We start from the raw sequence: 18,197 nt of genomic DNA, 5'->3' as shown, positions 1-18,197 counted from the left end.
CGTATCGCTGTCCATTGCCTTATAATTCAGAGCGTGTATGATGATCAGCCTTACAGATTAAGCAATGTAATGGATCGTGTCTATAAGAAACGCGGACCTTTTACATACTATTCGAATTTACATTAACACGGCTCGGCCACGTTTCTGGTATCAGCTACCAGGACTGGAATCCTTGAAATGTGATGGAGTTGTATTGTATTTTGGAATTCTATATACAGTGAATACTTCATCAGAATCAAAACAACATTTTCTTATACATATTATAGTAACGTTATTTAGATAGATACCTTTTTTGATCGTTATCTCAAAAAATAAAGACCAGAAGCTAACCACACAAAAAACAATGTTATAATTGTGGACAAAAGTTGATCGATAAAACATGAAATGGAGAATTTATATTTCATATTTTAAAAAGACATGTATCGTAGCCGTAGTACATTTTTGTCTAAATTCTAATCAAAGGCATTTAAGTATGTACTGCAATATATTCAGGGATATTGCACAAAGACCTATCACTATCTAGGTATTGTAAAAAGGACAGGCACAACGGTCTAGGTATTACGGTAAATCTGTACTACTTCTAAACTGGATGCGCCTGTGTTCATTGACCCACTTTAAGCTGAGGTTAGGTTACCGTCGTTTCCTGTTTCAATTTTAAAGGCAGTTAATTTTTTTTGTCCCGTGTAGATAACAATAATAATAAATTTCAATGATTTCCTTCTAGTAATTGCAATTCGTTTTAGAATATGGGCAGTTAAAAATGTTTAAATAGCGATTATTCTTAGTTTCATTTGTTTTTATAAATTACTCGTTCGTTTTTGTTATTTACCCGTAGCGAATGCCAAATAATTTTCTTTTGTTAAATTCAGATTTAGCAGTATTCACAAAAACTTCTAACTAACCTCCATAGTCTATTGTAAGCACTACACGTAATGACTGACTTTCCTCTCTATAAAATACAATAAAATTTAAAATCAGTAAGGCAAATCGTAATTGAATCAATTCAGTAAAAATAAAGCGTCGGATAAAGTTTTATAACCATTATAACTCTTTCTGAAAGCCTCTACAAATTTGATAGCTAAACAAAACAATGTTTTTCTTATGTAAATTTAACGCTATGTACCCACTAATTGAACCGATTCTCAAGAGCTCTGGCCACTGGGTTGCATAGTTAAATTGCATTTTATGCAATTGTTATTTAATTCTGCAGTCTATAGGTACCTTGTCACTTTTCTCAATTACGAAATATACAAGAAGCGTTCGCTTTCAATATTCAAATTCCTTGAACAAGTTTTTATTCAAATTACATTAATAGTCTCGTGTTTTTACTATTGTTGTGCAAGTGAGAATAATTTAGTTTCTACGTTACAAAATGACTGGTTATAGAAACGTGGGTTTGTAAATAAAATGTGGTCTACCCTTAGGCAAACATTGACTTTTAAATGAGCCTACTGTTTGAAGAACATCTTCGTACAGAATGCAAAATAAAACAAGTTTACATACAAATTGAAAAAAGAATTGAGATGTACGATGAAGACTCTTTTTACGCAACTACACTTTGCTGCTGAAAAGCATAGCCTAGGCCCTAGATCATAACAACAGACGAATAATAAACAAACTTTATATAAACTCGTAAACAACAAATTTTAAACCGTACATTTGTCACGTAATAGAAACTAAATAGTTATCACCAAGCACACAGTTGGCCATAACGGCTAAATATTTCCTGCTACTATCACAAATTTAACATCACAAAGAAAGATTTTGCTCTGAAAAGGGAATAATAGGGTTATTACATAAGATTTACGATGTTCGAAGGATATAATGGGGTTATTACTATAGATTTATTATGTTTATCGGTAAAGACAATACGGAGACAATATCTGTTGGTATAACGGTGGTCCGAATATTAAGAACTGATATTAAATCATAATTTGAAATGCAAGAGATTTAAATTACAATATATAACATAGTTATACGAATCAAAATATTTATTTATCATCATAATTTAGGTAAACGAGGTAGAAGGCGTTAATTAAAATATTCATATTTAATGTTCCTAAGCTTCACTTATTTCAGATAACAAATATAACTCATATTTTGTATCCTTAATTTGACTTCCGCATACCCTGAAGTGAAATTCACATGTCCACTGTCCGTCAATTCAACAGCGAAATCAAATATCTCATATTGGTATAGGTAGTCAGAGAGCATTATTATTATATATCTAAAAAATAGTTCCTTTTTACGCATTCCTTTGGTAAAACTTTACCATTTTTTGAGGGTACTTTTGAAATGCTCTCGATGACGATACCATTACTTTGACGATAGTTTTCGTGCTCGCGCTTCAGCACTGGACTTCCTTTTCCCAATTATTTCTAAAAAGGCGTACAAACCGAGCAATATAGCGCAGTAGCGAAACGTGAGCGATAATTTAGCGATAGAAGCACCAACGGTACTGGACTTGCGATCAGTTAAATTGCTTATCAGAAATCATTATAGTTGGTATATTTAAAGAAAATAAAATCCTTGAAAGTATGTGTAGGGTCACTGAATTTGTAGTTAGATTCTGAAACCTAAGAGTCATTAATACACCAATTGTATTTCAGCTTAGAAAATGAATAACAGTAAGATAACGTCAGTAATGAAGTAACAGAAGTGGTGATAAGATTTTAGTTGTGCGTTAGGAAAATACACTCCAATTGTATATGCCTCATTCCCTTCTACTACTAATACATCACACTACTTATTTTTACGGGTTTAAATCGCAATCCATCATAAAATTATACCAAACTTATTGCCAACCACTGTATGCATTAAAAGCTCTTTTCGCCATAAAAACGAAATTCAAATAACATTCCCTGCTCACATTTAAATCCACTTCGAAACAAATTAACATTTTACCGACTACTTAAAGTTTACACATTCACATACACAAATATAGTACGAATATTCGTACGTGTTTCCAAAACGGACATCGACCCAAGTAGCGGTAAGCGCCATGTTTGACAAACAGGTTGTATTTGAAACATAGTACGATAAACAAACATTTCATGACTATTTTGTATATTCGAGCATGCTTCTAATTTGATTTATAAGTTTTGTTTTATTTAGATATGTGTAGGACTTTCTAAAACTGTATTCTGCAGTTGCAGTATTTTTTATCAAAATTAAATTTAATAAATTGATAACGACAATCTTATTTTGACACATACTAATTGATAAAACACGAAGACATTGAGATACATTCCTAGAGAGTATAATATTAGAATATAATGGAATTCAAACGATTGAAATCTTTACTGCCACTTCACAAAATATTACCGCAGTAGGCTAAGATTAATTTTTGCTAAATTATCTGATAAGGTAAATATACGGAGTTAATATAATAAATAATAAGCTCATACCTATCAATTACCTACTAAAGATATTACAAAGATTGTATGTTGCAAATCGTTCGATTGAATCTGACCTAAATCAGGAACAAAATACACCAAGAATTAACAAAATATACCTAAACGTCATTAAACCATATCAAACAACACATATCAATTTATTGTGCCCAGTAAATCACAATCCCGGTATTTGTACGCTCAATTATTTTCGTTAGAGATACCATAGATTCAAGTTAAATTACAGTATCCAAAGACAAAGGTACCATTACAGTTTTCAATTTATATCGAATATTACAAACGCTCTCGCAACCTTCGCTAATCAATTTTCGAGATCCAATTTATCGAACCAATTATAAATTCCCTGCTCCTTGGACCAATCAGAAAGCCTGCAGACGTATTATCACTTAAACGAGGTTACTCAAAGTACCGCTATTTTTAGTAAACCTGAAAATTGGATCGTGAGTACGCTTCATGCTCTCGATTTGACATGTACTCAGAAATACTGGTTTACTTGACCATGTAAACAAATTTTATGGTTTGACATAACATTTTTGTGTTTGTACGTGAGCATGCCATATTATTCTGGTTTGGTTAAACGTGGTTACTATTATTCATTTTAAATCTTGTAAATGACATCTCTTCGTATACACATTTTGCCAATAATTTAATTGTTTAATTAAAATCCGTAATATGTTTGCATACTCAATCTTTCAATAAAATACCTTATGATGTGGTTAATAAACCGCCAATTACATCACGTAGACATAAGATTCGCATCGAAAACTAGACCATACCGGCTGGCCGTTACCAGAAATGTAAGGGACTCTTAATTCCCCACAATTCCTTACATTTAGTATTAACTCAAGCTTGCTGCTATTGTAAACGACCCTATTAGTTCCAAAGCTTCGTGTTCTACGGGAGATTTACTAAATGCGATTTCAGAGTAGCGTGCAAATACGTGTGGTCTAAGATGGTTTGTTGGTTAATAGCGGACGATAGACGGAACATTTACTCATTGTTGGTGTTTTCAATGAGTTCAAGATTAACTAATGGTGTTTGAAGTAAGATTAAAAAGCGAGAGAATGATGGACCTGATGTAACTCGTGGTGAAGCTAAAAGAAACGTAGAAGCTATGAAGGTTAGTAATAATAATCGTTTAAAAGTAAAAGGAAATAGTGTACTCAATGCTAATATTACTTTTTTACAAGTGTGTCATAAAGAAAGTATCGATATTATACAACCAAAACATCTATATCATGATGTTACACTTTCGACAAGAATCTTTTGTCATCGGTTCATATTTATTCAAAGCGAGCACGACTTGTCGCAACCCAATGATGCATTACATGCTGGGTATTGTTAGTAAGCCTGAAGGCAGAATTTGTTACACCACCTACAAACCATTTAGACTTAACAGTTTCTAAAGCTAATTTGAAAATTGTACGGCTTTATGTCGAGACAGAAACGTGAATGTCCATCTTCGAAGAAGAAAGGGAAACTTTGTCCGACATGCGGTTTTATTATTTATAGATCACATGATTTAACGAAGTGATACTGATATTCGTAAAACTTTATGAATTTATTTTTAAAATAAATTTATTTGGAAATATTATTTTCTATGTTTAAGTATAATAATAAACCTAAAATGAACTTTTAGCAATAATTTGAACAATGCTATTAATTTGTCGGAACATCATTAATTATACCTAAAAGCAATAATAACCGAAGCAACACCTCTAAAGATTTAAGACTGGAAAGGCGAACAACCTTCATCTATTGATGTTTATATTCCTATCACGTAGACGCACTACATTGTGTTGGCAGATTTCATAAAAGCGTAGCTGATTTGCGAGCATCACCTCCGAATGCCAATGCAATAAAACGCTCAAGCATTTGACTCCAAGATCAGTATTAGATATAGTTTAGAAGCATTTCCGTGCCATCCTTAAATGGCACTCGAAATTGTAAATCATCGTTAAGCGTGTCATAATAATTTAATAGCTCTATTCAGGCAAACGTGCGTAGGTCGTAGACTAATTCCACCAGCTTTGAAACCGCCGTCGCCACACCTTCCCGGAGCTTTCATCCATAATGGATTGTCGATTAATTCTAAAATAGACTCATTATAAGCCTGACGTAAATGTTTGTCGAGATTTGCATAGTAAGCTCACCTGAGACTCGTTTATTGCTCCACCTCATAACCGCACAGCCATCGTAGAATCTGAGAACAATAAATGGCTTACATTAGCATCTAACCCGGAAATCAATTTATCTTAAACCTTAATACGCTGCGCATCTTTATAACTTGTTCTCTAGATATAAATCGATTATGCTAAGACATTTATATCATATCATCTCTTTTACCATTCATCTCTAATGCTTTGGATTTAGTATTAGTAGAAAATTTATGGGCAGTGAATCCCTGTCAGATATACCTTCCTAACACGTTCGTTTTAAGTTTTATTGATTTTTTATTAATCGATTAAAAATTCTATAAAAGACTTTTATTCTTGGAAACGATACATTTAATGCAGAATACACAGTCTTAGAATAACTTACGTGTTAATCGCTAAAAATACAAACGATTGAAATGCATAAATCAGATACCATTCGAGGGCGAGCAATGGAAGATGAATTACTTTTTGCAAGATTGCATTTCCTTTGTCGAGCTCAATTATTTAATAGTGAATAATAGTCTTGGTATTAATGGTTGTATAAAAATCGTTTATATATAAATTACTTTAAAGAAGAGTTGACACTTGATTCATAAAAAACGAAACGAAACCTATTCGTGTAAAATGACTACCTTTTATTTCGCAACTCACGTACACGTTTATTTTTAAACTTAAAGTTGAATGGACTATGTTAAGATACAATTCGATTGCGAATCTTTGGTTTTTTCGAAAATGTCATTTGTTTAAATGACTTTTATAAAAAGAAATGGACAGAATCATTGTAATTGTGAATAGACGATTGCATTTACATCATTACAAAGCTAAAAAACGGTTTAGAAACTGAGATTTGATTTAAAAGAAACGTCTAACAAATAATACAGCTATACAATTAAGAAGAACAGAATTCTTTTAGAATTCACCACCTAAAATCAATACTTGAATGACTTTGATGCAGTTTTAAACATATTTTTTATGAACAAATGGACATACAGTAATTGGAATTTTGTTTGAAAGCAAATAAATTTACGAGTTAGAGACTTAAAATCGTTACAGCACATGCTAATGAAACAGGCTACCGTATATTGTATTTCCCAGAAAGCACTGCTTAAGCCAGACATTTCCAAGGAGATAAATTAGGTGCAATAGTTGAAGAATGTGTGACGCGGGGTCCGTTCGTGCTTTGTTACTCTACACCGGGCAGCAATCGTGATTTCATTATTAGCGTTATAAAGACGTTCGTGCTTACACTAACAATTACCTTAATAACGGTATTCATTTGTTTAATTTTATTAATTCGCCAGGAAATGCAATGTTAGTAGCGCGATAAGATTTTTGTCATGTCAACCTTTGAGATTGGTTCAAGCAATTTTTTCTTCTTCTTCATTCTAAATAGGTACGTAACGTAAGTTTTTATAATGAAGTGAGGTGGCGTTTTTGCTTAGAATTTTTTGTGACGATTTAACGCTGAAGTTATTTTTAACTACATTTATTTATATAACTGCTATTGTGAACTTTTTGCACAGTACTATGATACACGATATTGCCTTATCGTATATAATAATAATTTGTAACACGCAGGAAATATTTTATTTCTCAAATGACTGACGACTCAACTGACACGACCTTTGAAGAAATGGTATAGCATTTCACATATCCGTATATTTGCAAAATGGGCTTTATTGCTTTTGTTTTAAAGATCGAAATCGTGATGCATAGATGTTAATGCTTCGTTCTCATTGGGTCAGCGGAATAGTGCTTATGTAAATGTAAACGGTAATGACAAACCATTACTAGAAGAGATGATATGTTAATGTAAGTTTATGATTAATTGTGTGCACGCGAATGGTAATCGTTATTTTGATGACTTTAGTGATTTCGGGATGATGAATTTTATTGATATGAGTTTTGTTTAAATATGTAACAGTAAGTCTATTGAAATTAAAATACACGTGAGGTAATATTAAAGGAGTAAGTAATTAAAATCTAGCTTAAACATTTTCCATTTCAAGAGGAAAAATTCTACATCTAGAACTATAAAAACGTAGGACTGAGATAAAACGTAAACATCATAAATAGGCACTATGGCAAATTCTACGAAATAAACGTGTGATGTCTATTATTTTGTTTTTAGGAACACAATAACATTAGAAAAGCAGGACAGTCTGAATATGAAGGTTCAAGAATCATAAGGCGAATATTTCAGAAAACTATTTGCAAAATATTTCTCAAACACTTCTCCAATAATTGTATAAATCTTTCAAATATCTTAGCGTGCTAGGAAACTATTCAGCCGTGAGATAAACAAGCACTAGCGGTAGTGTCTACTGTCCGCTCGTAAAAACTTATTACGTAAGGCGATAATTTTATCGCATATTCAAATAGTACCTAAACACGAATAGGGACAAAGGGCTACTGTTCCGATGCTTAATTAACAGGAATAAAGCTTATCTCGGTAATTACCTTCATAACATGCTATTGGACTCTTTTACAAAGAATTCCTCTAAAAATTGCATGGGATATTTGCTCCTATACCTAATAAAGTATAGAGCTAACTTTATCAGATAATTCCGAACATGCTATTAGCCTTCGTATCTTCACGCAGCAGGAGGTTCTACTGAAATAAACAGAAAGCAAAATACAACTATAACGAATGTGCATTCGATATACATCTGATTATTATCCATTAAAAGAAAACTAATATGAAAAATAAATACTATTTAAATTTGCCAGAAAAACTGCTATTCATTCAGTTTTTCTGGCTAAGATAGGAGGATCGTAAGCTGTTTTTGGACGATGGAACCACTTGAACTTCTCTAACAAATATATAATGTATCAATAAGTTATATATATCTACTAAGATTGCATAGGTTCAGCTTTTGTTAGGTAGGTATATTAAAACATTACCAGTACTCCGTCCCCTTGTAAACGCTTATAATAGACAGAAGGCGTGGAGTATCGAAGATAATGTTTGAAACGGTGAAGCATAAGGTTCATTTCCTATATTCGATAGCTGTATAATATAAATCCTAGCTGGAATATTTAGCAGAATTGGTTAACGGACTGGGTGTAATTAAAAGACCTCCTACAGGAGGTAATAACACGCTGAGTTAATCATGGTGATATGATGAATATAAATAGCAATAATTATAGTGCAAACAATTTGCTAAAATTAAATTAAATCCTTAATTAATTTAATTTTAAAAAATTGTTATTTGTTTTTGTTGTTTGTTGGTATTTAGTAAACATACCTGGCTTTTTACACAACCTCATTAAAAGTAACGATTCAAAGAAAAAATCTATGACAAAAACATATTCAGTACCAGATACCTTAACTCAGTACTTTAATTAGGAAGTCATATTTATGTTAATTTCGATGAATATCATAAAATCCATGAAAATTAATTCAATCTTAATCTAAAACAATAGAAATACGCAAAACCAATTTCATATTCTACGCAGAATCGGACAGAAAATGTATATTTCATTACTTTCTACGAACTTTGGGTGCATTTTCCAGAGTGATAAGAGGTAATGATAAGTTTACTCGCAGTAATTGTAGAACAATTGCCAACTACGGGAAGCTAATTGCCAGTATCTGTAATCGAGCTCCTAAGATTTACGAATCTACAATCTTAAATAGAACCTTCGCATGCTTTATTTATTAGTACTGTATATATGAATTTTAAACTGCTTTCGTATACACGGTCATACATCTCTGTCAATGGTTGTGCTCATTTTGGAATTTTAGCTGAATGTCTGGTAAATTTATTTTACAATTAGAGCTGACACATATTCAATTCTACAGATACCTACATTTATTGTGTATACACTATGTTGTTATTTTTATAGCCTTTAAGAGTGCATTTTGTTATTGTTATTTTTTTCTGTTATTTGGTGTGCCTAATAAATTTATTTTATATTCTTATTCTTATAAGTAGGTACATAATCATTTTATCACTTTGTCTTTTGATTCACTCTTTGTCGGTTCACGGTTACGTTTGTTCGTTTTTACGTTCAGGTTTAACTTTTAGGTCATTTCCGATGTATTATTTATATACTTATGTGATTTCGTGCATAATTATAGGCTATATTCGTGATCATCAAATAAAATGTGCAGTATTGCCTAAACTGGTTATCGACGTACAGTTATTTTATATTTCCGCTAGAAATTTTTATGATGGATCAGCCGCAGTTAATTTTTTAATTGATAGCAATCAAATCTTATGCATATTATGTTAAAGTTGGTAGTTTGGTAGTTTTCCAGAAATATCATAGTTTTTTATAGTTTTATATTTTTATTGCTAGCCTAAACATGTACCCATTATATGACCTTAATATGTCGATAATAAATTACAATCTGATACAGGTATTCTTCTGCTACTTGTATGGCCTTAAATCTATAGATACTAATATTATAAAGCTAAAGAGTTTGTTTGTTTGCTTGTTAACTACTGGTCCGATTTGAAAAATTCTTTCGGTGTTAGATAGCCAATTTATCGAGAAAGGTTATACGCTTAACGCTATATATCATCACGCTAAGACCAACAGGAGCGGAGCAATGCGGGTGAAACCATGGAGCACAGCTAGTTAGTGATATACCTAGTAGACTAGAAGACATGGAAATAAACAAATCTCGTTTAATCATAAGAATATTCATTTGCTGTACTATGTTTGTAATTATTTTTTGTGTACATTGAATTAACTATCTATTTCGAAGTAGGCTATAAAAAATATTTTAGATACCGTATGTGCTGCTATGATCCGTGAAAGCGCCTATGAAAGAAGATTTTAATCTTTATAACAGGGTCAATAAAAATATGAATATCACAGATCAAACTTCATAAGATGCTTCAATAAATAATGTAGGTACAAACGCGGTAGTATGATCAAAATTGATAGATGATCCCAGAAATTGTTAGGCCAAACGTATACGCAACTCACAGTACACCAAAGCCATTAAGTTAAACGTCAATAAGAAATCAAGTGTGCCGGCCCGTTATTCGTACAAAAAGTTGTTTTGGGTCAATAGCACGGCGGGCGCGGGCCGCGGGCGAGACGATCGCCTTCCGCGCATCGCGTAAAGCGCGCGTAATTCTTTTTTTAAATCTAATTCAATTAGAAACGGTGTTTTTTTTTCAGCCAGCCTCGAGGGCCCGTTGATTAAAAACAAAATTTAAAAATAGAACACTGCTTTTGACAATTCAAACTTTTTATTAGCGATTGAACAATGGCTTTTCTAAGTTGCCAGTTTTTGTGAAACGAAAATCGATCAACCACACCCAACGTCAATATGATTAAATATACTATTGATAAAGCGCGTGTTCTCTCGCTGCCCTATATTACGGGCCATACATCACATTGCGTTACAAATGATACTCAAACAAGCAATAAAGCTAACTTTGACAGTAACGAATATTGTTTCAACAACAAATTTGTGATGTTATTGGTTAATTCCGTCAGTTGAAATCTATTGATTTATTGATTTAGTGCAAGCATTGACACAAAATTTATCAATGTTAACTGCTACCCGCGATAAAAGCTGTGTCCTATCGTAAACAACATTCGAACGAAAATTTCATTTTGCTTAATTCTTATACATACTATTTCCATAAATAATTACACAAATACGTAAACAGGAGAACAAAACACCATTTCAAAGTTGCATAATGTAGTCTTCTAATTAGCAAACTTAAACAAAAATAGATTTTAAAGCCCATTAAAGAATGCTTCGTGTTTTCTATTCATGCTGGCAAGACCACACTCGTCCTGTCAACTTTAATGATACTAGCAACACTTTAGCGGATGGCATATGCAAATTAAAGGACACAGATTAATCTGAGTTGTGACTGTAAACAGCCCATTAGGTATGTTAGTATTTCAAAGCTTTATCGCTGATTACGATACATTCTGATGTGTTTGTGTTGCTTGTTAACATTGCGTATATCTTAATACATACTTATATTTAGCAAAAATACTTCTTATGTTTCATGAATGAAGGAATTTTTTAGCCGAAATTAGTTCGCATCATTGGATCTTCTTTTGAGACTAATAAGAGCCAAAATACAATGTCTTTGTTAGTAATTGTTCCTAAGATGAGTAACAGAGTCAGGACCTACATCGGCTTCACGAAACATTAGCAAAATCATTAATAATCCTGTTCTAACCTTTCATTAAACCCGCGTAATTTCCTCTCTAGTCAATACATTTCAACATCAAAGCACAAATTAATATTTAATAACGTGAAGAACGGTGGAGTTATGGCGGAAGATAAAATATCTTACAAATTATCTACAAAGTTGTAATTAATCTGACCTGTATTTACGATAATGTATTAGCCAATAGTCGCTAAAATTGAGATAACTTACTTTGTGGCAAAGCGGTCAATGTTACAGAACATTAGCGACTACATATATTAAGAAATTAACAAGCTCATAATATAAGAAACGAATAAGCAAGCAAGATATAAACATACATCGAAGACCTCCCGTTTTCAATGCATGTTTCTGTCTCAACGAGTGAATTTTTGCCTAGAAATGAAGTAAGATAGTTAATAGTTATACGAAAATTTAAACTATAAACCAATATACTATTCAAATTTATATATTAACATACAAGCTTTTTTAAAAGTTCAGTAATTGTCGAATCATTGCGCCGCAACAAGTATTCATAAACATCCTCTCACTTTCACGTAATATTCAGGACATGAAAGTAACCTTCCAACACGTTATAAAACTTTTTCTTTATTTTTACGTTTGTCCCCACAAAACTTTTCTTTGTCCTATAGATTCCAAGATAAGAGCTTCAAAATATTAAAAGCGTTGGATCATTAACTTTACGGCAGTACTGCATTCGTTGCCTTAATTAACACATAAGTTATTAAGACGTTAAAATGTAGGATATTAATAGTCCCTTGAATATACTGGAGTGAGAATTGGTTCCCACATAAAGGATAAAAGGACATGTGTAGTTTCTTGTTCCTGTTAACAATACAGTCATATATTTATATGAGCTTGCTTACAATGACTATAAAAGCTTTGTACAAATTCTTCTGTAAGGTTCTGCATTTTGAAGAGAGATGTAAATTGTATCCTGAATTTATGTATGTACGAAGTATAAAATTATTAGTGAATACACTACAGCGTTAAGAAGATAATTAGCACAGAAAACAATAATAAGAATATCAACTTTAAAAACAGAGCCGTCTGAACTTGGAAACAAAAAACGAACGAAAAAAAGTCTGCTACAATTTTTATACTATACTGCTCGAAACCTTCATCACAAAGCATCATGCAGTTCATAATATTCTCTTCATACAATTTATAACACTACCTAATAATACCGGGTTCACAAGGGGTTGGTCACAGAGTATATTCATCACTATCTGTATTATCTATGCCCATAACGGATTGCAAATTCAAATTCAAATTCAAATTCAAATTGCTTTATTTGCAGAATGTAGAATTACAAAGATGTTTGTAGATACAGATAATATAGATCCTTAAACATTCTGCTCGTAATCTGCATGTAAAGCCTACACATTCCATTGAGTTATTCAATACGAAATCACTTAACCTCTGTGTCGGGCTGAACATGTTTTGAATGTATGCGTGTCTTGTCCACCTACGGGACGAATTTGAACATGACAGTAAATATATCTGACTAATATCGTATGGATGTAACATCCTTGTGTTTGAAATGAAATCGCAAATCGCGTTAATTAGGCACATAATAGTATAATGCAAGATAAAAAAATCAAAAACATATTTCTATTTTCACTCGATCATAGGATATGATACCTAGACGAAATCAATTTTTAATACTGACAATAGTTATATAAGAAATGTGAGATAATAATAAAATTTTATATTTTAAATAAGCAGAAAATATGAATTAACTTAATTATAAACCGTTTCAAAACAAAATGAAAAGAAATGTACCGTGTGCCACATAATTCTAAGAAAGAAAACACCATGACCGCATTTCGAATACTCACTATTGTGCTAGGATTGTTTTTGCCATCTGTACCAATAAGGAACCTTAGCGGGATCATCTATTAACATACAGACGCGACACAGGTGAACGTCTAACGGAACTAAACAAACACCTACGGATGACTAAGATGCCGTTTAAAAAGCATCTCTATTCCTAAACACATAAAGCACACGAATTATAACGTTTCACCTAAAATATAGACAAATATTGGTTTTACAGAGACAGCGCGACGCTCCGGCCCAAAGATTAGCATGTCGCAATAATTTTTGTTTATTACTCTGTGATACTTCTGGTTACATAACAATGTCCAACACGCACAATAAAGCTGTGATTTATTTTATTAGTTTAATTGAAAGAGGCTATCACAATACCGTTGAATATTAACAATAGTAATATTGTGGTAATATTTCGTAACCTAAAAAGGTAATAAAGTTTTATGGTCGTGTTATAACATGTTATGTATATTCAATTTCCGAAGATAGTGTGCTGTGACATATCTGGTTAAACGATTAGAATAATTTATTTACAATTCTAATATAAAAGAGAGTTTTTTTACTGCGCTTTTAATGTGAGGCAGGGTTTCATATTAGAAATAATAATGACTAGCATAAACATGTAAAAATCTTTACACAGCCAATAATATAAAAACTTTGTTCAGCAATGCTTGCTCATTAGCCCACCTATAAAGAGCAACCCCCCAACAAAATTAATGTGGGTACCTAGAGTACTAGAAATTGTGGCTTCGAATTATGAGCACTAACAATAAAACTTCTTAATGCAAACAGCTTGACAGATATTATAAGCAAAGAACTAACGCAAAACTTAAAAATTAAAACGTATGATGTCGAGAGCAGTCGTAACATTTGATGGTAGACAGTTAAATAGCCGTAAAATAAACGCCTATTTACACCCATTAGTGAGTTATGCAAGCAACGTTTATAATTATGATTACAGAGTTATATAATTATCTGTTAGCGCTTTATATTTGATCGTACATTACGCACTCGTTAATTGCAAGTGCCATATTCAGTAAGAAAATGAAAAGCAAAAGTAGTAAAACAAAAAACTATTAGTAATTGTGTGTATGTCGTGGCCATATCGTAGATTTGCTCATTTCATGATATGACTGGCCATTTCACGAAATGGTCGCATTTCGTGAAATGGCCAACATAGTTTGACCAGATCGTTAAATCGTCAACGTTTCACGATTTGGCCATCCACATTTGGCCAGATCGTATAAAATATAAAGAGTCCATGCGAATCGTTTTTGCAATAAAAAACAGTTAGGTTAGGTTAGGTTAGACTTTGATAAACAACGCACGAGCCGAGCGAGCAAAGCGAGCGTGCCGCGGCAGCGGCCGGCGAGTGCCAGAAGCGGATCGCTTTTTAAAAAACAAACAATTATAATACTATAGTAGGATATATAAATATATATCCTAAAAGAAAAAATGCGTCTTAAATTATTTTATTTAAGACGCATTTTTTCTTCAATACATATAAGATATCCACATTTTCCATAGTACTCGAACCGTCGTAAATTCTTTGCTATGACTTTCTTCATATTGTTATTAAACGAATTATGAAGTTTTTAACTGCGAATAATTAAATTTTCGCCAGCGGCCGCCATCTTATCACATAAACACAGAGCTTGCAGCGCCTCTACCAATGATTAATGTAACTATTTTACGATATGATCAAATAATTTTGATCATTTCATGAAAAAACCGCGCGTTTAGTTGGCCATATCGTGAAACGATTTCTTATCATTGATCTGCTCAAGCCACATCATGATGTGGCCAAACTAAATTGGCCATTTCACGAAATGCGACCATTTCGTGAAATGGCCAGTCATATCATGAAATGAGCAAATTTACGATATGGCCACGACATGTACATGTAATTTGCTTCATCATACTTTAAAACAGAAGCTAGCTAGATAGAGACATCGTTTTAGGTCAAATTTAAAAACATATTAGTATACATAATATGTGTCCTTTACCCGATTCATTTAAATATAACATGCTAACAAAACAATAATCTTTGCAACATCGACATCATATTCGAATGCATATTAAACCAGAAAGATCACATCAGCTCAACGACATGTAAAGATATAATTGTTAATCGCTAATATAATTTCAACAGCAACCATGTCAGGGATCAGGATCATGACTACATTAACCCGAGACAGTTCCATAACGACCCCATATGTACCCACATCTTCATAACTTGGATTACACGGCTGGCGTTCATGTCACGAGGAAGCTATTCCATGTGATTCTGTGCCCATTCCACAAACTTGAGTTACAGCCGATTTGCCAGTCAACGCGGGACCATTCTTGTAAATCTTGTGTAACGTTGGCTGATCGAATTGCTTTGAAACTTTATCTATTATATGGATGGCGTAATTCAGCTCTACGACGCTGTATGGTTATATTTCCATAGTGATGTAGAACATACATAATGAAAATGTAAAACTTCTCCCAAACTATTCAAGCTATTTTAAAATAAAGGTAATAAACACTCTTCAGAATTAAATAGAACTTATAATAACTTATAACTATTTTCGGCAAAATTTGTAAATCCGCATTAATTTTATACGCTTCAATTATGTTGAAGTTAATTTATCCTATAGTTTATGAAATGACAATTAAATAGGTATAGGTACACGTTGCCCATCTAAGAATCTACAATACCTATAGATACTAGTGTATACCTCAATAGTGTCTCGTTCACTTATGGCACCAAATTGACCCCATTATGTTCGTGTTTAAGATCATACATTAAGATCAGACAATAATCCAAAGTATTAGCGATCTATTCATTTACATAGTCTATTGAAACCCAAGTGAACATTTGTATTCCTTACAATTGTAATAACAATGTATGCAACAAGGAACTTAAGTATCGAAAATGGTTATCTGAAAAACCTCTACTGAGATCGTTACTGTTTACAATAATTGGGGGCAAGGTTAATATCACAGGGCAAACGTGAAAATGTGCATATGCAAGTGAAGGTTTCTTGTACTTGATGACTTTTAGAAGTAATTGTACACAATAAATGAAAAGAACCTCTAATGGTGTAAAGATTTGTGAAATTAAGAGCTTCACCATGATAATTGCACAAAAAGACTTAGAAATATTTCAGTGCCTTAAAAATCTTTTTTTTTTTTTGACTTTTCATTTTACAATAATTCTGCTGAGCGATAAAACATTTTAACCGGTAGTTTCTACAAAAAAGGAAATAGAAATCCGAATTACGAACAATGAACTTGGTACGCACAGAATCGTATTTTTATAACATACCATCAAGTCCTAATTCCGCATTTTGTCACAGTGCGATTTAAAAATGATAAACATTAAAGACAAGATGATAGAAGACGCAAACTACTGATCTTTATCGCTTGACTCAGACTTTGCAACATACAGGAGTTTTGTCACGACCATGGTTTTTCATTTATACCTGTACACATACGTGACAACCGTATATTCACATAAATCATGTCTGAAAGCCTATATCCTCTTAAAAGCGCCGATAAAAATATGAGACGAAGAATAACCATGAGAACAGGATCAAAAAACGAAACATAAAAACAAATTGTACATAACATTTAGCAGAAAAAGGCAATAGTTATTCAACTGTAAACTGCGGCGATAATTCCACATTACATGGGATAGGTACAATAAATAATTGGCGGCCATTAATTTCCCAGAATGAACAATACAACATCGTAAGCATGCGTGAACCAGTGCTGGCCGGCTTGACAGAGAATAGGCGTAACTTTAGACGTGGATGGGGTATAGGCTTTTGCGATAAATTATGATATGGTATAGTAGCCAATACCGTCATTTCTTAATACATTTCATATTTTTTCAACAATTCAATTTTAAATACCTATGTATAGGTACTTACTTTGTTTACACATGCATGCGTAAATACATACAGTAAGTACAATGCATTATGCATTATTGTGTGTATGTGACACAGTTTTCCAAAGTTTTGGATAGTTTCAGATCTTAAATTCCGGGACAGTAATAGATTATTTAAACATTTATATAAATCTATCTGCAGGAAATTTCCATTACCTACATAAATTTTAGCAATCGCAGCCAGAAATTTTTCTTCATAGATTAATATCTTATGAAAAACCGATAATATGTACACACAAAAAGACAACGCGTCAAATACACAAACAACTGCTATAAAAGAATTAGCCAAGATAAACAACTCGGTACCTCCCATACCTTGTACCACACTGGTATACCTGTTACAGGATAACGCATAGGATAAGACGATGGATGTGGTCTGTGGTACAAACACCACTTTGTGCTTAACGTGAGAAACGAATTTCAGCTAATGCCGATTTAGTGAACAGAATGTGCGCTTTAGATTCTACAGTGTTAGTTTTAAATTTTTAATGCAGTCTTTCTTTGAAGGAAGATGAAGATGAGACAAATAATATAGATTAATGGAAACGTATATTGATAAGGAGATAGTCGTCAATACATTAAAGATTTATATTTAGCTTAGTAGGTACACGTTTTATGATGTTGTATAAAAATTAAGATTTCAATACATTTATTGGGATTAGTTGTAAGTGGTTTGATAAAGAAGAATTACTAAAGACCTGACACA

The 18,197-nt window shown here is 32.5% G+C and overlaps 1 protein-coding gene across 1 annotated transcript in view; it reads right to left on the bottom strand.

The window, feature by feature from the left end:
* Cad99C (cadherin 99C) overlaps positions 1 to 18,197 on the bottom strand; it is a 154,049-nt gene that overhangs the window by 81,281 nt on the left and 54,571 nt on the right. Inside the window, exon 2 of the mRNA XM_089695093.1 lies at positions 5,567 to 5,616. The gene's annotated coding sequence lies outside the window, so the exon portion shown is untranslated. The remainder of the gene's footprint in view (positions 1 to 5,566; positions 5,617 to 18,197) is intronic.

This window comes from Colias philodice, chromosome 5 (assembly GCF_061535455.1).
Source record: "Colias philodice isolate Cphi_HAF_F1 chromosome 5, ilColPhil1 Martin Lab GWU primary, whole genome shotgun sequence".
Lineage (NCBI taxonomy): Eukaryota > Metazoa > Arthropoda > Insecta > Lepidoptera > Pieridae > Colias > Colias philodice.
Note: the sequence above shows the minus strand (reverse complement) of the source record. Positions and strands in the feature narration are given on the sequence as shown.